Below are 26,349 nucleotides of genomic sequence, written 5' to 3' on the forward strand. Positions count from 1 at the left end.
TTTGGGATGCAACGGGCCTCTGCAACGTGCTCTTTGGGATGCAACGGGCCTCTGCAACTTGCTCTTTGGGATGCAACGGGCCTCTGCAACTTGCTCTTTGGGATGCAACGGGCCTCTGCAACGTGCTCTTTGGGATGCAACGTGCTCTCCAGGATGCAATGGCTCTCTGCAACATGCTCTTCGGGATGCAACGGCCTTCTGCAACGTGCTCTTCGGGATGCAACGGCCTTCTGCAACGTGCTCTGCGGGATGCAACTGACCTCTGCAACTGGGATGTAACAGAACTTTGCAACATGCTCTCAAAGATGCTACGGGTCTGCAACACTTATCCCGGGATGCAACATACTCTTCAGGATGCAACGGGCCTCTGCATCGTGCTCTTTGGGATGCAACTGACCTCTGCAACTGGGATTTAAGACTTTTGCAACGCTCTCAAAGATGCAACGGGTCTGCAATATTCATCCAGGGATGCAACATACTCTTCGGGATGGAACGGGCCTCTGGAACGTGCTCTTTGGGATGGAACGGGCCTCTGCAACGTGCTCTTTGGGATGCAACGGGCCTCTGCAACGTGCTCTTTGGGATGCAACGGGCCTCTGCAACGTGCTCTTTGGGATGCAACGGGCCTCTGCAACGTGCTCTTTGGGATGCAACGGGCCTCTGCAACGTGCTCTTTGGGATGCAACGGGCCTCTGCAACGTGCTCTTTGGGATGCAACGGGCCTCTGCAACGTGCTCTTTGGGATGCAACGGGCCTCTGCAACGTGCTCTTTGGGATGCAACGGGCCTCTGCAACGTGCTCTTTGGGATGCAACGGGCCTCTGCAACGTGCTCTTTGGGATGCAACGGGCCTCTGCAACGTGCTCTTTGGGATGCAACGGGCCTCTGCAACGTGCTCTTTGGGATGCAACGGGCCTCTGCAACGTGCTCTTTGGGATGCAACGGGCCTCTGCAACGTGCTCTTTGGGATGCAACGGGCCTCTGCAACGTGCTCTTTGGGATGCAACGGGCCTCTGCAACGTGCTCTTTGGGATGCAACGGGCCTCTGCAACGTGCTCTTTGGGATGCAACGGGCCTCTGGAACGTGCTCTTTGGGATGGAACGGGCCTCAGCAACGTGCTCTTTGGGATGGAACGGGCCTCTGGAACGTGCTCTTTGGGATGGAACGGGCCTCTGGAACGTGCTCTTTGGGATGGAACGGGCCTCTGGAACGTGCTCTTTGGGATGGAACGGGCCTCTGGAACGTGCTCTTTGGGATGGAACGGGCCTCTGGAACGTGCTCTTTGGGATGGAACGGGCCTCTGGAACGTGCTCTTTGGGATGCAACGGGCCTCTGCAACGTGCTCTTTGGGATGGAACGGGCCTCTGGAACGTGCTCTTTGGGATGCAACGGGCCTCTGCAACGTGCTCTTTGGGATGGAACGGGCCTCTGCAACGTGCTCTTTGGGATGCAACGGGCCTCTGCAACGTGCTCTTTGGGATGCAACGGGCCTCTGCAACGTGCTCTTTGGGATGCAACGGGCCTCTGCAACGTGCTCTTTGGGATGCAACGGGCCTCTGCAACGTGCTCTTTGGGATGCAACGGGCCTCTGCAACGTGCTCTTTGGGATGCAACGGGCCTCTGCAACGTGCTCTTTGGGATGCAACGGGCCTCTGCAACGTGCTCTTTGGGATGCAACGGGCCTCTGCAACGTGCTCTTTGGGATGCAACGGGCCTCTGCAACGTGCTCTTTGGGATGCAACGGGCCTCTGCAACGTGCTCTTTGGGATGCAACGGGCCTCTGCAACGTGCTCTTTGGGATGCAACGGGCCTCTGCAACGTGCTCTTTGGGATGCAACGGGCCTCTGCAACGTGCTCTTTGGGATGCAACGGGCCTCTGCAACGTGCTCTTTGGGATGCAACGGGCCTCTGCAACGTGCTCTTTGGGATGCAACGGGCCTCTGCAACGTGCTCTTTGGGATGCAACGGGCCTCTGCAACGTGCTCTTTGGGATGCAACGGGCCTCTGCAACGTGCTCTTTGGGATGCAACTGACCTCTGCAACTGGGATTTAAGACTTTTGCAACGCTCTCAAAGATGCAACGGGTCTGCAATATTCATCCAGGGATGCAACATACTCTTTGGGATGCAACGGGCCTCTGGAACGTGCTCTTTGGGATGCAACGGGCCTCTGGAACGTACTCTTTGGGATGCAACGGGCCTCTGCAACGTGCTCTTTGGGATGCAACGGGCCTCTGCAACGTGCTCTTTGGGATGCAACGGGCCTCTGCAACGTGCTCTTTGGGATGCAACGGGCCTCTGCAACGTGCTCTTTGGGATGCAACGGGCCTCTGCAACGTGCTCTTTGGGATGCAACGGGCCTCTGCAACGTGCTCTTTGGGATGCAACGGGCCTCTGCAACGTGCTCTTAGGGATGCAACGGGCCTCTGCAACGTGCTCTTTGGGATGCAACGGGCCTCTGCAACGTGCTCTTTGGGATGCAACGGGCCTCTGCAACGTGCTCTTTGGGATGCAACGGGCCTCTGCAACGTGCTCTTTGGGATGCAACGGGCCTCTGCAACGTGCTCTTTGGGATGCAACGGGCCTCTGCAACGTGCTCTTTGGGATGCAACGGGCCTCTGCAACGTGCTCTTTGGGATGCAACGGGCCTCTGCAACGTGCTCTTTGGGATGCAACGGGCCTCTGCAACGTGCTCTTTGGGATGCAACGGGCCTCTGCAACGTGCTCTTTGGGATGCAACGGGCCTCTGCAACGTGCTCTTTGGGATGCAACGGGCCTCTGCAACGTGCTCTTTGGGATGCAACGGGTTTCCGCAACAATCATCTCGGGACGCATCATAATCTTAGATACAACGGGTCCCTGCAACATGTTCTTCAGGATGCAACGATCCTCTACAACTTGCTCTGCGGGATGCAACCGGTCTCTGTAATATTCATCTCAGGATGTAGCATATTCTCGGAGTTGCAACAGGGCACTGCGACGTGCTCTTCGGGATGGAATGGGTCACTGCGACGTGCTCTTCGGGATGGAACGGGTCACTGCGACGTGCTCTTCGGGATGGAACGGGTCACTGCGAAGTGCTCTTCGGGATGGAACGGGTCACTGCGACGTGCTCTTCGGGATGGAACGGGTCGCTGCGACGTGCTCTTCGGGATGGAACGGGTCGCTGCGACGTGCTCTTCGGGATGGAACGGGTCACTGCGACGTGCTCTTCGGGATGCAATGATTCTCCTCTACAACATGCTTTTTGAAATTCAATGGCCCTTCTCTGCAACATGCTTTTTGAAATTCAATGGCCCTTCTCTGCAACATGTCCTCTGGAATGCAATGGGCCTTTTCTGTAAACTACCCTTTGGAATGCAATAGAATTCTGCAACATGCAATTGCAGCACGTTCTTCGTGATAGTTGGCCTTCTAAACACCATGGTTTTTGGGATGCAGTGGGCCTCCTCTGTAATCATCTGTAAGGGATGCAACGGATTTCTGCAAAATGCTCTTCGGGCTGCAACTAGCCTCTGCATAATGCTTTTCTGAATGCAACGGGGCTCTCCAACATGCTCTTCTGATGCAAAAACATCCTCTGCAACATTATTTTAAGGATCCATTGGGCCTCCTCTGCAACATGCTCTTCAGGATGTAACGGGCCTCTACAACATGCCCCTTCGGGTAGCCCTACAGCAAACCGCTTCGGGTAAAGTCTGCAGCAGGCCTCTTCGAAACTGGCCTTTTCAAGATGGAACATCCTGGGTGTATAATGTCTAAGATTTTTTTATATATATATATATACCCACCCTTCTATGTCAAGACGAAATTTGATGTAATGGTTTTTTCATGGTAAATCTCTTATTATCCATGTTCTTTTGAAGGTAAAACTGGAGACTATTTCTGCTTAAAAAAAGTCTTTTTATATATTAGCACTTTCACTATGCTAAAAGATTTCATCACCATGAAGTACTATATTCAAATTATAACTATCCTCTTCTAGCACTTTTCCAGATACAGAAGTATTCCAATGGAATAAGCTTTTTCAGGCTCTATGCTTCTCTTTTGAATTATGTTATCTGAAAAACCAAAGAATTATTAGTTAAGAGTAATAAACGTTTCAAACTAATTCGTTATGATTAGATAAAAACCCAGACAAAAAGAAAATCTTTGACAGTTACTTTACTTAAGTTGGAGGTATGTTACCATTTTATGTCTAAGAGTAAAGAAAATGTATTGTTACAAATATGTATCTGTAAATTCCAATGTTAAACGTATAATTATTATTAGTTAACTATTTTTTCCGAACAAGATTTGAAAATAAAGGTCTGCTTTTTTACTGCATTGGAAAGAATCTTTAGAATAATATCTACCATTATACAGTATTCTTTTAGATTAAAGATTCACAAATTGGCCATTTAATTCATTTAATTACTAATATAATATTCATTACTAAAAGTTTAATTAATAAAGTTAGAGTCGCATGTAAGTTAGCACATAATATGGATTATGTGTTATGTAATATAAAAATATGGGTTTTCACTAGTATCCTTGAATTGAAGTAAACATTGAAAAACATACAAATGCATTAAAAAAAAAAATCAAAGTTTCTCAATATAATTTCTAAAACATGTCGAGATCTTTAGAATATGAATTACTTTATTCATTTTAGTGATGTACTGTGTGATAACCATTAAACTTGATGAAATAAATTAATTTCTATGGAATTCTTGTTTTCAAATCCTTAAATGGGAAATTTATTGAAAGTATTTTCACAGGGTAGACAGAGTCCTCTTTATAATGTGGTAATTTAAGAGCGATACGGCTTTTCTTAAAGGCAGAAACGATTAAGATATCATCACTTTATTACTGTCATACATTACTTAACTTTAATTATAATTTGTTATATGTAAAATACACAGTACCATCATCGCACAGTTAAATTTGTTTTATGCAAAATACTGAGTACCATCGCACAGTTATAAGAGTACTAATTGTAGGATTTCCTTCCCCCATTTAGTTTCAGAAAGCGCATTGAAGATAGATTGACCACTAGGTGTCTCTTTGAGCCATATTCCTGAATCTCATTTAAACATCTCCCCGTTCACAAGATACTCATTACATTACTTCAGACCTTTTTATTTCATTCGTATCATCAAGCAATGGCTTGTTCCTATAACCAAATCTTACTTCTCCATAGTGTATTTACACAAGCTATCCGAGATATTAATTTATTCATAGTCCGATTTTAATTTCGAAACAAATTAATTCAAAAGTCATCAAGCGTAATTGGACTTTCAATTCTACTCAAAACTCCAGTAAATAAAAATAGTAATGAAATAACTAGTTCCATTATCAGTCAATAATAGAAGGGCTAAAGAGATCCTCACCTTGTTAAGGACGTTGAAACTTGCACTGTTTACGCTGATCAAAGTACCAATACTCAACTAAGTAATATACGGGAAAAGTCATTTCAATCATTGATGTTCTTCGGTCAAGTGACAAGTTTGTTTCCCACGTGATGCCAAAACCTCACCTAGAAGAAAGATAGCAGTAAATAAGATGTTCAGCAATACATTTAAATAAAAGGATAGCTTACAGTCTTAAATCTGTATTAAATCTAAACAATACTTTAAATGACAGTCCATTTTGTACAAAACTATACCGTACAAACTAATTTGTAGCAATATTACTGCAGGGTGGTAAAAGGATAAACCCTCGACTCTGTAAAATGTCGTACCTGAAAGTCACGAGTTTCAATAACGAAGGCCTCTGCTACAAAATTAAAAATTCTCAGCTGCCTTGAAGGAGAGATCTTGTCTTCAAGAGACGCATAAGGACTCAGCCCCACCAAAAATTCCTGTCGTGAATTTGGCAATCTACTACCCAAACCCCGTCCATGGTAGTGCATTATACATGAACGAAAAAGTCTTTATCGGGAATAGTGTTGACCAATCAGATGAGAGGTTGGAGATACCCCAATAGAGATTAAAAACACCAACAATGTCTACATATAAACCACCTCCTGTACCATTTAAATGGCCTCAAGATCACAACCTTAGAAACGGCATAATTAGCGAGTGGAGATTTCAATAGTCACAACACCATATGGGGCATATGGAGAGGCTGTTGAAGAATAGGCTGTAAATAACGACAAAACCATGACATTTGTGTCATCTTGCATATTTGAATCATCAGTCTGACCCAATTCCATTATCATGACACAGACTTATTACTGTTAACATCAAACCAGTTATCAGAGTTCTGGAGACTAAACCTAAACTAAGATTCAACTTCCATAAAGCAAAGAGGGAAAGATCCACACCAGAGCTGGATTACATGACAAGTAACATTGAACCAGAACCAAGCAACTATGAACTTTTCAAGAAACTTGTATGAACAGTGTCAATCACACACATTCCATGAGGAAGAAATTATATCCCCGTCTTTCTCAGCTCAAGGTAAAAATATTTACAATATATATACAATTCAGACTTTGCCCAAGACGCCATCAAACTAAGGGAACATTTGTTGCCCTCTGTAGGCAACAAGAAAAAGCACAGATGTGACTTAACAGTAAGAAAGCATGGAAAACAAACCGTAAACTGAATTCTGATAAGAACACCCAAACAAAAACAGCAACACCCAACACAGTAGCATAACAACTCTTACTTAATAGAAAGCCATACAACAAAGAACGACGATATCTCAAAAGAATGAAAGACGAAATGCAACTTGCATAGCAAGAAAATAAGGAGATGGAACAATTCACTGTTTAAGAAATCTCAAGAGCCATGTTACATCTTAAACCAGGAAAAGCTGCTGCACTGGACAACATCAGAGATACAATGCATTTTGGCAGTAGGACTAAAATCGTGGAAATTGGCACTTCTTAACAACTGTGCAAGAACAGTCCAGTTCCCAAAACTATGGAGAAGAGCTTAAGTTGTAGTAATACTTATCAAAGACTATTGTCCCTAGTAGCTATAGGCCAATCTCTCTCCTCTGCATACTGTACGAATGGATGGTGATAGCCCGCATAGTTCCCTCAGTCAAAGAACAACTGATGCCAGACCCAGGTGGCTTCAAGACAGGAAGATCCTGCTGCTCACAGGCACTCACTCAGTATACTGAGGATGACTGAGGTTAGAAAATCACAGGGACAGTATTTGTTGACATAACAACAGCCTATGAAATCATGAACCATAGGTTGCTTCTTTTTAAGCTTTACAAAATTTTTCATAGCTCAATCTTTGTGCCTATCACCCAGTCACTGCCGAGTAACTTTGTTGAAATGGATGGCAAGAAAAGCAGATGGCAAAAACATAAAAACCTCCTCCCACAGGAGCTTGTGTTGACCCACATGCTTTAAAACATATATATCAACAAGCAACCCCAGTTTAGAAATTTCCATAATTTATATATGCAGATGATCTGTGCCTAACAGTCAAAAATGGGGTTTAACATAAAGAACTAAGAAAATAAAAATGACAGCTTCCCTGTCTAAATAGACATTACATCAGACTGAACACCATCTGTTAGGGAGCATGTAAAAGTTAAGAAGGTAGCTACCAGAAATAACCTCCTTAACAAACTTAAAGTCAATTCAAATAGGGAAACAAATCTTCCAACCCTTAGACAAACGGCTCTGGCACTCTACTACACCAATGGCAAATACTGCCCACCAATCTGGGAAAGGTCATAGTCACTCCCATAAAGTTTATGGTGAACTAAAGCATGTTTCATAATTACTGGTGCCTTAAGACTAACACCCCTTCCAGTACTCTATAGATTGGCAGGTATTACACCAGCAAACAGCCCATTCAAAGACTAAATTATAAAAGTAGTAGGAAAGACACCCGCTATATGATCACCGGGTCGTTAGACAATTATTAAAGAGAAGAAAGACACCCGCTATTTGATCACCAGGTTGTTAGACAAGTATTGAAATTCCTCAAGAGCTTCACAACCACCACTAGCCTCGACCCTATGGAATCAGCAACTTACCGCCTATAGAGTCCATGCTAGTCTCTTCCCCACGGAACAAACATCTGTTGAAAGGACTGGGCTTCTCTTAATCGTGAAGGAACTAAGAGTTAGAAGGACTGGAGACAATCTTCATAAATTGGGTCTCATCCCCCCAGCCGAGTGCCCATCCTATCAGTCCTATCACATACTTTGTACGTGTACAAAGGGGTCAATCTGTAGATTTGGGACTATACGAATGTATCAGGCCTATGCAGTGGATACAAAGCTGGCACTGCAAGATAGGATGATGGATGCAATGATGCAATACAATATAGGTTACCTGAAACAAACAAAAACAATCTTCTATTTCAATACAACGAATTGAGCAAAACTTACTATAAAATTCCTTAAAAACATTATGAACCTATATTGAAATATACTAAAATAAGTTTGAAATAAGCTAAAATCAAAGAAATTTCCTTAACGTCATGGGGGGGAAAAAGCTCTTACCTTGAAAAAATTATGAACCTATTTTGAAATGTACTAAAATAATTTTGAAATATGCTAAAATCTAAGTCATTTCCATAACGTCATGGGGAAAAAGGCTCTTTTAAAACACACCATAAAAACATATGAACCTATTTTTAAATATACTAAAAATTTTGAAATGAGCGAAAATCTAAGACATTCCCGTAACGCCATGGCGGAAAATACTCTTAGAACACACCTTAAAAACATATGAACCTATTTTGACATACTAAAATAATTTTGAAATGAGCTAAAATTAAAGACATTCCCATAACGTCATGGGGGAAAAGCTCACTATTATGAGTTACTTTTCTCGAACTAACTGGATACAAACTTTTCATCATTCAAGAGGTGGGTCTATAATTTCCTCAGTTGTTGTTGTTGTTGTTTAACAGAAAAACTTTCATTTTTCTACCCCATTATCAAGATCACACTATTTATCTTGTTCGCCTCATTTAAGATAATACCTGAAAAACTGATACTAAAGAGTTCAACAAATTACCAACACACTTCGCAGGCTTCGGAATGCTAAAATAAGCTCTATTTTTATATTAATAGCTAAACACTTATATTCCAAACAACGAAAATCTGTAAAGAAGACCTTCACAGTAGCACACACTCTAGGGACATTTCTTTCTTTAAAAACCCCATGTAGAGAAAACTGACTGTACACAAGTAGTTACAATTTACCACTTGCCTAATTTTATATAAAATAGAACACTATGACCCAGTTTCTACGCATAAGCAACATAAGTTGTCTCCCAATTATTTTGTATTCGGTTTATCAGTTTGGCTCATAAGACCTGGCTCAAGGGCTTTATTTTTTTAATATTGGCTATATAGCCCAACGTTGAACTCTAAGACACCATTCAGCAACCGAGGAAAAACCCATCAGCAGTTGCACCACGAAGTCAAAGTTAGACAGCAGGATGGAAGAAGAGAGGGAACAAAGATAGTCATTAGGATATAAAGCAAATGTAACTAGGGTTTGAAGGAACACTGGAACAATGCAAAGAACCTCAGTAATGTCTACAGTGCACAGAGTGCGGTGTCCTGACGAGACTACCCGCCTACAGGAGAGGTCTTTCAGCACCCTGGGATGAAGCCTCTCACAGCTGTGATAGGTTAAGTGAAAAAATGAGACTAAACAACAACAACATTGAAGAAAGGAATATGATATTCAGGAATATTTGAATCTAGAAGAGTGTAGCTAGGGGCTGAAGAGAGACCGCAGAAAAACCTTTTTGCGATTCCTACAGTGCATTGCGCAAGGTGCACTGACAGCACTACCCCCCCCCCCCCCAAGCGGACAGTGGTGTATAAATCTACGAAGATTTAAAATGTATTTATGTTATACGCACCTAATGAAAAATGGGTTAACTTTCCCTCTGTGACCAACACTATTATTCAACCTCAGCACAAGACAGTGCTAAAGCTTTCATTATTACTAGATCTCCAATTTACTAGTTTGAATTTTCAAGAAAAAATGTACAAGAATGAAACATGAGCATCTTAGTTTCAGCAACATTTCAGTTTTAGAAAGTTTGATTAAAGATAAAAAAAAAAACTGAATGCTCCCTATGACTATGATCATAAATTTCAATTATTATCTGTTCACATGTTTTATATCCTTACCACTGCGAGGACGAAACATCCATTAATATAATTTACGTAAACAAGCAATGTAAAGATAAAATGTTACTCGATCATCGGTGATCTACTAAAGAATCCTATGGTTATCGATTATTACTTCAACGTGTGCTTGTACCAAACATTAGAAAGCGAAGATAATTTCAATTCATATTAAACGCTTATTACAAAGTCCTTAACAAACTCATACTAAAGATATTTAGTTCATATTTTCAGATTATTAAATTTTGAAGGGTTCTGTAAACAAACTATGCTAACGAAAGATTTTTATCTAAAACCAAGAATTTAAACTTTTCCCCAGCACAAGATCAAGAAAATAAGATCTTACATTAAAAAATAAGAAGTTTAAGTATTTTCTTACCACTCATATAACCCATGCACATTCCAGTCCACCCCATGACCAAAATACCTTTACTCTTTTATACACGTGAAGGGTCAAGTCCTCTCAATCCACACACAACGCCTGAGTCGAAGTGTTGACACCATCACGCCCATGAGGAGGGTTGCAGTAAACCGCATTACTTTCAACAGACAATTAAGAGATTGATTAAAGTCTGAAACAAATACAATAAAGATTGCTACATTTAAGCTCTCGAATCTTTGTTATAATTTTACATTTATCAGAATACAGACAAAATCCATGGAAACTACATTAAAACTAAATTAGTTTTCTATCAAATTACAAAGAGATGAGCTGGTACTTATGCAACACTTGAAAAATAAAATGAAACTATTTTGAAAATTTCTATTAACCTCACGAAATATTTGAACTTCAAACAACCTTTTAGCAATAATTTATTAACATTACGCATTTCCCATCATGCAATAGGTGGGTTTATCGTCTCATCAGTTGTTGTGTTCGTTGTTGACAAAGCTGCCATTTGACAAAACCTTTCCAGTTTCTACTTCATTGTCAAGCTACCTCTATTTCTCTCCGTTGCCTCATTTAAGTTTTTATCTAAATTATGCACTTGACAGGCTTCGTATTGTTGGAATGAAGAAGTGGTATTTTTATAATCTTAATAAAAATCCTTTGTTTCAAGTAGCTGAAATGTGTAGCAGAGGCCTTCACAGTAGCGTCCCGTCTCAAGAGATTTATTTCTTTCAAAAACCTTATAATGAAACATGCATATGTGCAACAAAAGGGCAGTTTAGCAATAGCCCCATTTATATAAAATGAACAATATGGCCCACTTCCTACTCAGAAGTCACACAAGGAGTCCCCAAATTATTTTGTAATGATTTATTCTGTTTTGGTCATAGGACCAGGCTCTGGGGTTTTATTAATTTTGGGTTTATAGCACAATGCCAAGACTTTGAGGGTATTCAGCACCCAAGTGCAACCAAGGGAAATCCCGTTAGGAATTACAATATGAAGTAAAACTTGGACAGCAGGAAGGAAGAAAGGGAACTTAGGTAAAGTAGGAGGATATAAAGCTAGTGCAGCCAGGGACAAAGACTAAAGAACAACGAGTAATGTCCAGGTTCCAAATTCCTCATTGCTCTCTCCACAACACTGATAGTGGGCGCACTACTAGAAGCAGCATAGTAGGAGCAAAGTGCTGCAATCTGCATAAAATTCACTATCATTAGTTACCTCCTACACAGACAGCACAGCTGGCATACTTTTACTTCTAACTCCAATGGCTTTTCTAATATACCGGGCTATACCTTTAAATGGAGTTTCTAAATTCCCAAATTCCATGTTTATCGTTTCTAAATTTTCTTAAATATTGTCTACTGTGCACAGATTGCGGTGTTCTGACGGCACTAATCCCCTCCCCCCAACGGGAGAGGTCATTCAGCACCCGTGAGCAACTGGGGTGAAGCCTCTCACAGTTGTACGATTAAGTAAAAAAGGTTAAACAATACTGTAGACTGAAAAGGAAAAGGGAATGCAGGAATGTTAGAAATCTAAACGGAGGGCGCTACTAGGGGGTTGAAAGGACACTGCAGATGCCTTCAGTGCATTGTTTAAGGTGTACTTACAGCTCTAAAGCCCTTAAGGGGACATAGCTGCATGAATCTACAACAGAGGTTAAAAAACTTATTTATCTAATACGCACCTTAAGAAAATAGCTGTGACAAGACCGTGTTAAACCTTACATTATTGCTAAATATCCAATTTATAGTTTTAATTCATAAGACTCAAACCTGAGCACTTTTGATTCGGGATAATTTCACAATTTTAGAAAGCGCATAACCTATCAATGAGAACTGAATACCAGTTAAGAATATGTACTTAAACCTCATATTTGTCAGTCTGTTTACAAGCTATATTACACTATGGGCGGATGAACTAGACCTTTGTTTCATTCAAATTATCAAACAATGATCAGATATTAGTCTTCCGTCAATAATCTCAATTATTCCTACTAATATGAATGATTATTTCTGTGTTTTTACCAACCACGGTATCCAACACCGAAGATCCTTCATTTCATTAAATGAATATTCTAAAACTCTTTTTAACTCTGTCATACGAAGAGTAATTAGTTAAGATTTTCCGGTTTATTTACTGAAGTTTAGAGAGTTCTGTAAAAAAAAAAACTACGCTAACGAAAGCTAACGTTCTTATAAAACCATAAAAATAACTTCTCCAGCACAGGAACAAGAAAATAAAATCCAACAGTAAGAAATAAAAGTCGAGAAATTTTCTTACCTCTAATTTTAACCAAAGCACATTCAGCTTTTAGCAAGCTCCCTGTCCAGAAGACAGCTACTCAACTACATCATACCTTGTGAAGGGGCAAGTCCTCTCCGTCAACAACGACATCAAGTCAAGAGTCAAGTCAGTTTCCTACGTGACCCCACCATCCCATCTATAAGGACTGCAGTAAACAACATTTCGTTTAGCAGATAATCAAGATGTAGGTTAGGTCTGAAATAAAATACTTTATTGATTGCTACGAATTAGCTTAAAAATCTCTGCACTTGCCACAATACGCCTAAAATCAAAGGGAGCTACATTTATTTTCTATACCACTACAAAGAAATGAGCCTTTAATATAAAAGTAGTGTAAACTGATTTTGAATATCTAATAACCTATCGAAATTTAACTCTCATTTGAAATCTCTCTCTGCCCACCAGGACATGCATTTTCCTAATTGAAGTTACAAATTATGTCTCCCACTCTTAATGACTCAAGGTCTAAAAGCAATGCTCATTGGTAAAAAGGTTTGATAAAGTTTTTCGCGTCAAATATCCGTTAATGTTATACAGGAAACTACCAGAAGGAAACTGGTAGTCAAACGGTCCAGCGTAGAAGGCGACTTGATACAACGTACATTCAAAAGCACTGTTTTATGGGCAGAAACAAGAAGGGTTAAATACAATGAATGAATTGGCATTACTCGAGCTTCATCTGAATACTTGCGGCTTTTTAACGTAATCATGCGAGTACTTATTTGAAACTTTCCAGTTTATTAACTAAAGTTTGAAGAGTTCTGTAAAATAAATTATGACATCGAAATCTATTTTTTCCTCTAAGACCATGAAGATTAACTTTCTCCAGCACAGTATAAAAAAAATCCAGCAGCACAATTTAAAGTATTTACTTACCTCTCATTTAAACCAAATAATATACGAAACTTAATACACTCCCTGACCAAAATACCTCCACTCTAATAAAGGGTCAATTCCTGTCAGTTGACAACGATAGAGTTCCTGAGTCAAGTATGATTTTTACGTGGTGGACGCATAAGATGGAGGATGTTCGGGAATTTTGCAGATAATTAAGTGATGACTAAGTCTGCAATAAATACAAAGCTTTAATAATCGATCGATTTAAGATTACAACTTTGCGACAATTTTACATTAACCACACTATACCTTATCTAAATGGAAACTAGAATAATTTTCTTCACCAATACAAAGAAATGAGCTGGTATACTATTGCATCACTTAAAAACCATGGTGAACCGATTTTGAACATTACTAGTAACCTCTTGACAATTTTGATCGTCAAAGAAAACATTTTAGCAACATCTGTCGTGTTTGAAACTTAAAGTCCTTTTTTGTTGACGTAGACAAAAGCTGACCCGATGGCAGGAAATATTCAAGGGTTCTACCATTAACAAGGTGCCTCTATTATGCCAACTACTGATTTTAAGACCTACAAAATTAACATAAAAATTAATTGAAAATATGAAAAAATTACTAATTTAGGTAGTTCATTATTGCTTTAATATATTTTACCAAAACTTTCTTATTTCAAGAAACGAAAATCTGCAGAAAAGACTTTCACAGAAGTGTTTATTCACAAGACCATTTCTATATCTAATGTTCAGGATAAAATCATATGCAATCTGGAACAATTTAGTAGTGATCTTTTATAACTGAACTGTGTGGAACCTTCTCCTCAAGCTACATACGGAGTTCATCCGTTAATTTGCATTAGATTTATCAATTTTGGGTCAAAAGTTCGGCAGCCCTGACTCAGGAGTCCGTGTGCAACCAAGTAAAACCTGGAAGGTGAGCTGTGAAATTAAAGTTAAGGAAGTTGAACAAAGATGGTATGATGGAAGTAAGATCCGTGGTATAGACAAAGCTAAAACACCTAATAGAATTACGGGCTGAAGGGGCTACAGAAACCTTTACTAATGCCCATAGGCGTGATCTGCGCAAGGAGTATTACAGCTGCATCCTCTTCTCCTAAAGTGTTCTACCAGGAATAACTATTTTTTAATATTTCGTACACTATTGGGTAAATCGCTATTCCTATGACAAAATCGAAATAAAAACCTAAGTTGTTAACACACCGTATCAATTTTCTAGTTTGAATTTTTGAACATAAATTTATTCACTTCAGTCTAATCACACGTTAGTTACATGCTGAACCTGCAACAATATAACCAAAGAAGAAACTTTCAGTTGGAAAAAAATACCTTTGTAAGAAAATTACATACTGAAATAAAGAAAAAATAAAATAGGAACACACTGTGGCGGACATAATTATAAAAATTAATACCATAAGTTTCGTAAATTTGATCCCGGGAAGATTTCTTAATAGCTTAATATATCAAACTTAATGCTATTGTCACATTGAAGATTCAGTCAGACAACTTACCATCTACTCATATTAATGCACTAGAAATATTTCGCCTCCCTAGGTTAAGAGACACTAAAGATCGAGAGCTACTTAAACGTAATCTAGTGTTATTTAAGATTTAGAAATCCTAAGAGTTTAACCAAAGAATTGGGAATATATTGTGCTTACTTTCACAATGGTCCAATTACAACAGGAGCACGTGATGTAGGCTACTATCCAACCTGTGAAATAAAACTTTAAATAAGCAAAGCCAGTTTAGTGCATAATTTACTACCATCATCATCATCATCTCCTCCTCCTCCTATTGACGCAAAGGACCTCTGTTAGATTTTTCGCCAGTCATCACTATCTTGAGCTTTTAATTGAATACTTCTCCATTCATCATCTCCCACTTCTCACTTCATAGTCCTCAACCATGTAGGTTTGGGTCTTCCAACTCTTCCAGTGCCTTGTGGAGCCCAACTGAAAGTTTGGTGAACTAATCTTACTCGGGGAGTGCAAATAGCATGCCCCAAACTATCTCCATCTACCTCTCATGATCTCATCTACATATGGCACTCTAGTAATCTCGATTATAGTTTCATTTCTAATCCTGTCCTTCCATTTAACTCCCAGATATCCTTCGGAAGGCTTTGTTCTCAAACCTACTAAATCTACTGGAAATTGTTTCATTATCATACCTTGACTCATGTTCATAGAGTAACACCAATCTCACTAAACTGATATATAGTCTGATTTTTATATGTAACTTCTGTAATCGCCATAACAGCGAATGTAGAATAAGTATGTGTGAAATAAATAATATAGCAATACGGAAGAAAGGGAACTGGAATAAAGAGATAAAGGCTAGCGAGAGAAAATATGCTTACTATGGAAGCGCTCATCCCCGGCGCATTAACCTTTAGCCTTAACACATGTCGAACACCACCATAGGAAAAGAATCAAGCCATTGATGTGCGGAGCATAAACATATCTCCATCGTGAATGTATAACGTAGTTGTGAACGAGAATTTGCAGAGAATACACATTGTAGAGCAATCTCCAAAACTACCAAAATACCGCATCGTGTATGTATAATGTTGTACACAATTATGTAATATGTTAATATTTTAACAACTGTAAGTTAGAGGAGGCTATAACGATCAACATACAAATCATTGTGCTATTCATTGTCTGACATGGATTTTAAATCAATAATATGTCAATTTGTAATGATACTAACTCGCATATTGTCTGTCACCAGGTTTGATCACAACAAATAAATAGTGAATTCAACACTGCGGTATTAATCACTCCACCATTGGTCGCTAGAGAAAGAGGCGACTACAATAAATCACGAACGGATATTGAAGTCACGGGACCTTGGCATCATAGTACGGATGGAAATTAAGTTTATGGGAATCACCCCCAAATAAGTGGGTCGTATCTACAGAGGACGTTGCTGAATAGCGCCTCGCACTTATTTAAGTTACATGTGTGCAGATTATGAATGTGCTAGAAAGGTTTCTATTAATAATTGGTTTGTATAAGTGCCTGTTTACTCCCTGTTGACGAGTGACGAGAAATGGAATTAACTTGGAGAACAGATAACCAATATCGTGCATAGGGCAAGAATAAATAATATCTAAATATTACCGAAGTGTAAGCATATATGTGTGTAATTACATATGTATAAAAAGGGGTGTTGAGTAATATTGAGGTAGGTAATTAAATTTATTCATACGCAATTAATGAAATTTCCAGTGAAGTGATTTTCATGTAAACAATGAAATAGACAGGTAAAAGATAGATAAATTTAAGTCAAATAAACGTGAAGTGATATTGAGGTAGGTAATTAAATTGATTCATAAGGGATACATAATGATACGCAATTAATGAAATTTCCAGTGAAGTGATCTTCATGTAAACAATTAAATAGACAGGTAAAAGATAGATAAATTTAAGTCAAATAAACGTGAAGTGATATTGAAGTAGGAGATAGATAAATTTAAGTCAGGATTTTGTTTATTGTTAAAACTCCGAGGGACATGAAGTTCGCTTAAGTAATAAAGGGACAAATAAAAAGTGGAATAAAGAGGTTTTGAGAATTTTTAGATACAAACTTAAACAAAAATAAGTGCATGACTTGGTGTAATTTGAGCCACAGCTAGGCTACTTCCATTGTAAACGAATGGTGATGATTGGGTTATTAAGTGCAAACCTAAACAAAACAAGGTGCATAATTTGGTGAAATTTGAGACACAGCAATGCTGAATTCGTTGTAAACGAATGCTGATGATTGGGTTATTAGGTGCAAACCTAAACAAAACAAGGTGCATAATTTGGTGTAATGTGAGACACAGCAATGCTGAATTCGTTGTAAACTAATGCTGATGATTGGGTTATTAGGTGCAAACCTAAACAAAACAAGGTGCATAATTTGGTGTAATGTGAGACACAGCAATGCTGAATTCGTTGTAAACGAATGCTGATGATTGGGTTATTAGGTGCAAACCTAAACAAAACAAGGTGCATAATTTTGTGTAATTTGAGACACATCAATGCTGAATTCGTTGTAAACGGATGCTGATGATTGGGTTATTGGGTGCACACTTAAACAAAACAAGGTGCATAATTTGGTGTAATGTGAGACACAGCAATGCTGATTTCGTTGTAAACTAATGCTGATGATTGGGTTATTAGGTGCAAACCTAAACAAAACAAGGTGCATAATTTGGTGTAATTTGAGACACAGCAAGGCTGATTTCGTTGTAAACGAATGCTGATGATTGGGTTATTAGGTGCAAACCTAAACAAAACAAGGTGCATAATTTGGTGTAATTTGAGACAGCAATGCTGATTTCGTTGTAAACGAATGTTAATGATTGGGTTATTAGATGCAAGCTAAAACAAAACTTAAGTGCATGACTTGGTGTAATTTGAGACACAGCAAGGCTAATTCCGTTGTAAACGAATGTTGATGATTGGGTTATTGGATGCAAGCTAAAACAAAACTTAAGTTCATGACTTGGTGTAACTTGAGACACAGCAAGGCTACTAAAACAAAAACTAAGTGCATGTCTTGGTGTGATTTGAGCCACAGCAAGGCTGACTCCGTTGTAAACGAAGGTTGATGATTGGATTATTAAATGCAAACAGACACAAAACTCTGTGCGAAGACAATATAGTTTGAGCCACAGCAAGGCTGCTTTAGTTATTAACGAATGTTGATGATTGAGTTATTGAATGCAAACAGAAATAAAACTAAGTTCACCGCTTGATGTAATTTGAGCCACAGCAACGATGTTTCCGCTGTAAGCGAATATAGGCGATTGGATTATTAGATGCAAACTTAAACGAAACTAAGAGCATGACTTGATCTAATTTGAGCCACAGCAAGGCTGCTTCCGTTGTAAACGAATGTTAATAATTGGATTACTAGATGCAAACTTAAGCAACCCTGAGTGCATGACTTGGTATAATTTGAGCCACAGCAAGGCTGCTTCCGTTGTAAACTTATGTTGGTGATTGGATTATTTGATGCAAACTTGAACAAAACTAAGTGCATAACTGTGTAATTTGTGCAACAGTCAGGCTGCTTCCATTGTAAATGAATGTCTATAATTAGATTCATAAATGCAAATAGAAACAAAGCTAAGTGATAAGCCATAACAAGGCTGCTTCCTTTGTAATGGGAATCAAGAGAAGTAATATCCATTAAGTTAATAAATAAGTAGCCGAGGGACTGACGAACAACATCCTTGGTGGACATGGAAAGACCCGTGACACATAGCCTCGTTACAGGAAAGCGAGGGACATGGTGTGTGAAAGATGTCCATGAGGGACGTTAAAATAACATCCTTGGTGGACAAGGAAAGACCAATGGCACCCATGGCCTTGTTACAGGACGGCGAAGGACATGGTGTGTGGAAAATGTCCATGAGGGACGGACAAACAACATCCTTGGTGGACAAGGAAAGACCCAATACACACATGGCCTCGGTACAGGACGGCGGAGGACATGGTGTGTGGAAGACGTCCATGAGGGACGAACAATCAACATCCTTGGTGGACAAGGAGAGAATCATGGTGTGTGTGTAAAATGTTCATAAGGGACGGACAAACAACATCCTTGGTGGACAAGGAAAGACCAATGGCACCCATGGCCTCGGTAGACAAGGAAAGACCAATGGCACCCATGGCCTCGGTAGACAAGGAAAGACCAATGGCACCCATGGCCTCGGTAGACAAGGAAAGACCAATGGCACCCATGGCCTCGGTAGACAAGGAAAGACCAATGGCACCCATGGCCTCGGTAGACAAGGAAAGACCAATGGCACCCATGGCCTCGGTAGACAAGGAAAGACCAATGGCACCCATGGCCTCGGTAGACAAGGAAAGACCAATGGCACCCATGGCCTCGGTAGACAAGGAAAGACCAATGGCACCCATGGCCTCGGTAGACAAGGAAAGACCAATGGCACCCATGGCTTCGTTACAGGACAGCGAAGGACATGGTGTGTGGAAAATGTCCATGAGGGACGGACAAACAGCTTCTTTGGTGGAGAAGAAAAGACAAATGGCACCTATGGCCTCGTAACAGGAAGACGAAGGAAATGGTATGTGGAAAACGTGAAGAAGGAAAGACCCATGACACCCATGGTCTCGTTACAAGACAGAGAAGGACATAGTGTGTAGAAAATGTCCATGAAGGACAGACAAACAACATCTTTTGGGGGGTAAGGAAAGAACCATGGCACCCATGGCATTGGTATAGGATGGCAAAGAACTTGGCGTGTGTAAGACGTCTTTGAGGGATGAACAAACAACACCCTTCAGGAAAATGGAAAGACGAAATGAAGTACTTTACATATGGTCTCATCAAGAGACGATACCAGACATGATAGGCCAACAATGTTTTCGATTGACAAACAAGTAATATCCTCTAAAGAAAGGGGAACGCGGCATGACCTACATAAAAAAAAAAAAAAAAAAAAAAAAAAACGGTATGAAGTTGAATCTGATACAAACTCTTTAGAATGGGAGAGCGACCACCGCTCGAGATGCAGAAGTGTTGTACCTCGACACAGAAGGTTCACAAAACACATAAGTAAATAGTAAACCAACTCCACGGACTCGAGTGAAGATTATCGCTCGAGATACAAAAGAAAGCGTAGCGGGCAATCAGCCAGGCAATCAGCAAGTAACTGATGGAGAAGGATGGAAATGGAAAGTAAACCCAATCCTGAATCTGTAAAGTCCTTTTGATCAGCAAAGGATAAAGACACAAGGAAGTGGCAAGATGTTCGCAAATGGAGAAGAACCGTAGATGATGATAGCGACTCCAGTGACAATGTACATTTAAAATTGGATAACCTGAATAAGCCCAGGAAATTGACTTCCAAACAAACACCCAAACATCACCAAGAGGAACAAGCCAAATTGGGAGACCAGGCCAACACTAAGACTCCAAGCTCAGAAAAGAACCAAGGTTACCTCGCCAACTCCTAATAGAATTGGAGAGCTTTACCCAATCAGGTTACTCAAGTTCCACAGCGCTAGTGACGAGTTATGCGGGGCATTTCTCAGCATCTTTAATAAAATCTACAAAGGAAACAACGTTATGGATGCACACACATTCAGCAGGGAAGTGACGAGTTTGGGAACATTTATTGTTGAAACTATCTCCTCAACAGAAGGATACAGACAAAAAGGGAAAATACATGCCGCGGGGGCATAAAACAATTAGAATAGCGCCAACGTTATCCCTGCGTGTCGTAAGAGGCGACTAAAAGGGACGGGACGAGGGGGCTGGTAACCCCCTCTCCTGTATAGAAAATCCTGTGAGACAGCAACAAAGATATGGAGCTGGGGGGAGAGTGACTGCTCCCCGCACTCTAGTTTTGGGGTGTTTGAATGTGCGTGGATGTAGTACGATAGAGAGTAAAAGATGTGAGATTGGAAGTATGTTTAGAAGTAGAAGGATGGATGTATTGGCCTTGTGTGAGACAAAGATGAAAGGAAAGGGTGAAGTGATGTTTGGTGAAATGTCTGGTCGAGTGTCTGGGATTGAAAGGGGAAGAGGGAGAGAGGGTGTGGCTTTATTGCTGAGTGAATGGATGACAGGTAAAGTAGTGGAATGGAAGGAGATATCATCTAGGTTAATGTGGGTAAGGGTTAGGTTGGGTAGGGAATGTTGGGCATTTGTCAGTGCATATGGGCCAGGTAGTGAGAAAAGTGAAGAAGAGCGGAATGAGTTCTGGAATGAATTAACTAGGTGTGTAGAAGGACTGGGTAAAAGGAATTATGTAGTTGTTATGGGTGACTTAAATGCTAGAGTGGGCGCTGGAGAGGTAGAAGGTGTCATTGGGAAGTATGGCGTACCAGGTGAAAATGAGAGTGGTGAGAGACTGGTAGATATGAGTGTTGAACAAGAGATGGTAATAAGTGCTAGCTTTTTTAAAAAGAAAGATAAAAATAAGTATAGGCTACATGGGTAAGAGTGGCAAATGGAAGAGTAGTAGAAAGTGCATTAATGGATTATGTGTTGATAACTAAAAGAATGTTTGGAAGATTGAAAGACGTGCACGTTATTAGGGGTATGGCTAACGGTATGTCTGATCATTTTTTGGTGGAAGGAAAATTAGTTGTAGCAAAAGAGTGGGGGAATAGAGTAGGTGGATGTAAAAGGGAGCTAGTGAGGGTTGAAGAGCTAATAAAACCGGGGGTAAAAAGTAAATATCAGGAAAGGTTGAAAATGGCATATGACGAGGTGAGAGTAAGAGAAACTGGTAATTTAGAGGAGTGGAAGTTAGCAAAAGAAAATTTTGTTGGAATTGCAAGTGATGTATGTGGCAAGAAGGGCAGTGAATGGTGGAATGAAGGAGTGAAGGTAAAAGTGGAAGAGAAAAAGAGGGCTTTTGAAGAATGGCTGCAGAGTATTGCAGAGTAATAGTATAGAGAAGTATGAAAAATATAGAGAGCAAAAGGTGGAAGTAAAGTGCAAGGTACGTGAGGCAAAGAGGGCGGCTGACCTGAGGTGGGGTCAGGGACTGGGTCAGTCATATGAAGAGAATAAGAAGAAGTTTTGGAAAGAAGTGAAGAGAGTAAGGAAGGCCGGCGCAAGAATTGAAGAGACAGTGAAAGATGGAAATGGAAGGTTGTTAAAAGGAGAGGAGGCAAGGAAAAGGTGGGCGGAATATTTTGAAAGTTTGCTGAATGTTGAGGATGATAGGGAGGCAGATATAATTGCTGTTCCAGGTGTTGAGGTGCCAGTGATGGGAGATGAGAATGAGAGAGAGATTACAATAGAGGAAGTGAGGAGAGCACTAGATGAAACGAGAGTAGGAAAAGCATCTGGTATGGATGGTGTGAAAGCTGAGATGTTGAAGGAAGGGGGTGTGACTGTACTTGAATGGTTGGTGAGATTGTTTAACGTGTGTTTTGTGTTGTCAATGGTACCAGTAGATTGGGTCTGTGCATGTATTGTACCACTATATAAGGGTAAGGGAGATGTGCATGAGTGTTGTAATTCAAGAGGTATTAGTTTGTTGAGTGTAGTTGGAAAAGTGTATGGTAGAGTACTGATTAATAGGATTAAGGATAAAACAGAGAATGCAATCTTGGAAGTACAGGGTGGTTTTAGAAGAGGTAGGGGTTGTATGAATCAGATTTTTACAGTTAGGCAGATATGCGAGAAATATTTAGCAAAAGGTAAGGAGGTGTATGTTGCGTTTATGGATCTGGAGAAAGCATATGATAGAGTTGATAGGGAAGCAATGTGGAATGTGATGAGGTTATATGGAGTTGGTGGAAGGTTGTTGCAAGCAGTGAAAAGTTTCTACAAAGGTAGTAAAGCATGTGTTAGAATAGGAAATTAAGTGAGCGATTGGTTTCCGGTGAGAGTGGGGCTGAGACAGGGATGTGTGATGTCGCCGTGGTTGTTTAACTTGTATGTTGATGGAGTGGCGAGAGCGGTGAATGCTCGAGTGCTTGGACGAGGATTAAAACTGGTAGGCGAGAATGATCATGAACGGGAGGTAAATCAGTTGTTGTTTGCGGATGATACTGTTCTGGTAGCAGACACAGAAGAGAAGCTTGACCGACTAGTGACAGAATTTGGAAGGGTGTGTGAGAGAAGGAAGTTGAGAGTTAATGTGGGTAAGAGTAAGGTTATGAGATGTACGAGAAGGGAAGGTGGTGCAAGGTTGAATATGTTGAATGGAGAGTTACTTGAGGAGGTGGATCAGTTTAAGTACTTGGGGTCTGTTGTTGCAGCAAATGGTGGAGTGGAAGCAGATGTACGTCAGAGTGTGAATGAAGGTTGCAAAGTGTTGGGGGCAGTTAAGGGAGTAGTAAAAAATACAGGGTTGGGCATGAATGTAAAGAGTTCTATATGAGAAAGTGATTGTACCAACTGTGATGTATGGATCGGAGTTGTGGGGAATGAAAGTGATGGAAAGACAGAAATTGAATGCGTTTGAGATGAAGTGTCTGAGGAGTATGGCTGGTATATCTCTAGTAGATAGGGTTAGGAACGAAGTGGTGAGGGTGAGAACGGGTGTAAGAAACGAGTTAGTGGCTAGAGTGGATATGAATGTGTTGAGGTGGTTTGGCCATGTTGAGAGAATGGAAAATGGCTGTCTGCTAAAGAAGGTGATGAATGCAAGAGTTGATGGGAGAAGTACAAGAGGAAGGCCAAGGTTTGGGTGGATGGATGGTGTGAAGAAAGCTCTGGGTGATAGGAGGATAGATGTGAGAGAGGCAAGAGAGCGTGCTAGAAATAGGAATGAATGGCGAGCGATTGTGACGCAGTTCCGGTAGGCCCTGCTGCTTCCTCCGGTGCCTTAGATGACTGCGGAGGTAGCAGCAGTAGGGGACTCAGCAGTATGAAGCTTCATCTGTGGTGGAATTGTGGGAGGTTGGGCTGTGGCACCCTAGCAGTACCAGCTGAACTCGGCTGAGTCCCTGGTTAGGCTGGAGGAACGTAGAGAGTAGAGGTCCCCTTTTTTGTTTTGTTTCTTGTTGTTGTTGGCTACCCCCCAAAATTGGGGGAAGTGCCTTTGGTATATGTATGTACATCGAAGATTACAAGGTTAGGCAAATATGGAATGCATAAGAAATGCGTGTTAGGACCCACAACCAGTTTCCAATACCTTTTGGGGAGGAAATGCCCAAATTTCCAGACAATCAGATCATGGTATAACGGTATAACTTAAGTCATGTCTACGGCGTAATGAAGAAATGCGATTACAATATGCAAAAGAAATGATTGGTTGATGAAGAAAGGATACGCAGAACCAGTATATCATTGAATAGCCCCGGTAAAGGATGGGATCTTCCACATCATCCGGTATTTAGAATGAACAAGCCTGATAAAACCAGAGTAGTTTTCGACTGTGCTGCTTCATTCAAGGGCATATCATTGAACAGCCAAGTCATGTAGAGGCTGGATATGATGAAGGATTTACCGGGAATTCTAATCAGATTTAGGGAAGGAAAAGTGGCAATAGCAGCTGACATAGAGGCCATGTGTCATCAAGTTTTGTAAATCCAACGGACCGAGATGTGCTTCAATTCCTTTGGTGGCCACAAGGAGGTCTTGATAAAAAACCCCCAGCACTATTATATGACAGTTCATATATTTGGAGATGTATGGAGCCCAGCACGTACCACCTTTGAATTAAAAGGGACACTTGAAAGAAACTGGAATGATGCAGCAAAAGAAGCAGTTTCTAACTTCTTCATTGATGACCTGCTTCACTCAAGCTGATGAAATTGCTATTAAACTAGCTCATGGATTGCAAATTATTCTAAAAGGGAATGGATTTCGTCCAATTAAATGGATGAGCAATGCCAGATATGTGATTTCCATTCCCCTGCAAAGAGAAATGTAACTGTTAAAGATGTTGACCTATTTAAGGGAAGGCTACCCATAAACAGGGCACTAGGAGTACTATGGGACCTCAACAGGGACGGGTTGACAGTCCGTACGTCTACCTACAACGAACCTTACAATTGAAGAGGGATCCTGAGCATAAAGAGTTTTGTCTACGACCTCTTGGGCACATTAGCACCCTTCACAGTACAGTGAACCCTCGCTACGTCGCGGTTCGACCATCGCGGATTCACCACTTCGTGGATTTTTTCCATAACCCATATATATACAGTAATATGTATATATGTAGGTATGTATATATGTAGGTATGTATATATGTAGGTATGTATATATGTATATATATGTATATATGTATATATATGTATGTATGTATATATATGTAGGTATGTATATATATGTAGGTATGTATATATATGTAGGTATGTATATATATGTAGGTATGTATATATATGTATATATATGTATATATATATATATATATATATATATATATATATATATATATATATATATATATATATATATATATATATATATTAAAGTAGGAAGATGTGATGTAGTTCTAAGGGAAAATTATGGGAAATATGTCTGGGTAATAAGCAAAGCTCTACCTCCAGTTTGTTTCTTCATTATGATCAGAGATAAATGTAAACAAAACATTGGTTGCCATTTTTTATCGTGCTTTTTAGCGTGTTTAGGAAAGGCATGATATAAAATCGCCTTTAATATTTGTGCCTGTTTTAGTTTTGGGTACTGTAGTACATGCATTTAGTGTTCTGTACATTAAAGGGTAGTTTGTTAACAGTACTACGTACAAGGGAAGGTTTTAAAAGTCTGAATATGCATGTTGAATAAATAGGTAAATATGGTGTCACTACTTCGCGGATTTTCACCTATCACGGCCGCGTCTGGAACCTATCTACCACGATAAACGAGGGTTCACAAAGAGCAAGTATAATCTTTCAAAACGATGTATGCTGAAAGATTGGATAGGACCAGAATCTCACACCAGAAAAGAAGTTAAGATGGGTTACGTGGCCTTTGGAGGTATAAGCCTCAGAAGGACTAGTCATTCCCCGCCAATACGCGACAGGAGGCCTCGGTGAGAAGGACGGGATAGAATTACATCATCTCTGTGATGCCTCTCAAGTTGCATATGCCTCAGTGTCTTACAAATGAAACACAAACTAGACAAAAATATAGTAGCATGGATTTAGCACGCACAAGTTTAGCACCAATCATGACGTTATCCAAAGTAAGTCTTGAATTGTACACAACAGTTTGGCTACTGAGA

The 26,349-nt window shown here is 40.3% G+C and overlaps 1 protein-coding gene and 1 long non-coding RNA gene across 3 annotated transcripts in view; one reads left to right on the plus strand and one right to left on the minus strand.

Annotated features, from left to right (window-relative positions):
* Nucleotides 1-26,349, plus strand: part of LOC137641654 (nucleoredoxin-like) — a 598,725-nt gene that overhangs the window by 478,769 nt on the left and 93,607 nt on the right. The gene's annotated exons all lie outside the window — the stretch shown is intronic.
* Nucleotides 2,780-26,349, minus strand: part of LOC137640687 (uncharacterized) — a 31,994-nt gene continuing 8,424 nt past the window's right edge. Inside the window, exons 2-7 of one of the 2 annotated variants that reach the window (XR_011044448.1) lie at nucleotides 13,745-13,879; nucleotides 12,866-13,008; nucleotides 10,489-10,648; nucleotides 7,989-8,289; nucleotides 5,372-5,517; nucleotides 2,780-4,060 (exon numbers count right to left, since the gene is read on the minus strand). This is a non-coding gene — a long non-coding RNA (uncharacterized lncRNA). The remainder of the gene's footprint in view (nucleotides 4,061-5,371; nucleotides 5,518-7,988; nucleotides 8,290-10,488; nucleotides 10,649-12,865; nucleotides 13,009-13,744; nucleotides 13,880-26,349) is intronic. The other variant, XR_011044449.1, reaches the window with a different exon arrangement.

This window comes from Palaemon carinicauda, chromosome 5 (assembly GCF_036898095.1).
Source record: "Palaemon carinicauda isolate YSFRI2023 chromosome 5, ASM3689809v2, whole genome shotgun sequence".
Classification (NCBI taxonomy): domain Eukaryota; kingdom Metazoa; phylum Arthropoda; class Malacostraca; order Decapoda; family Palaemonidae; genus Palaemon; species Palaemon carinicauda.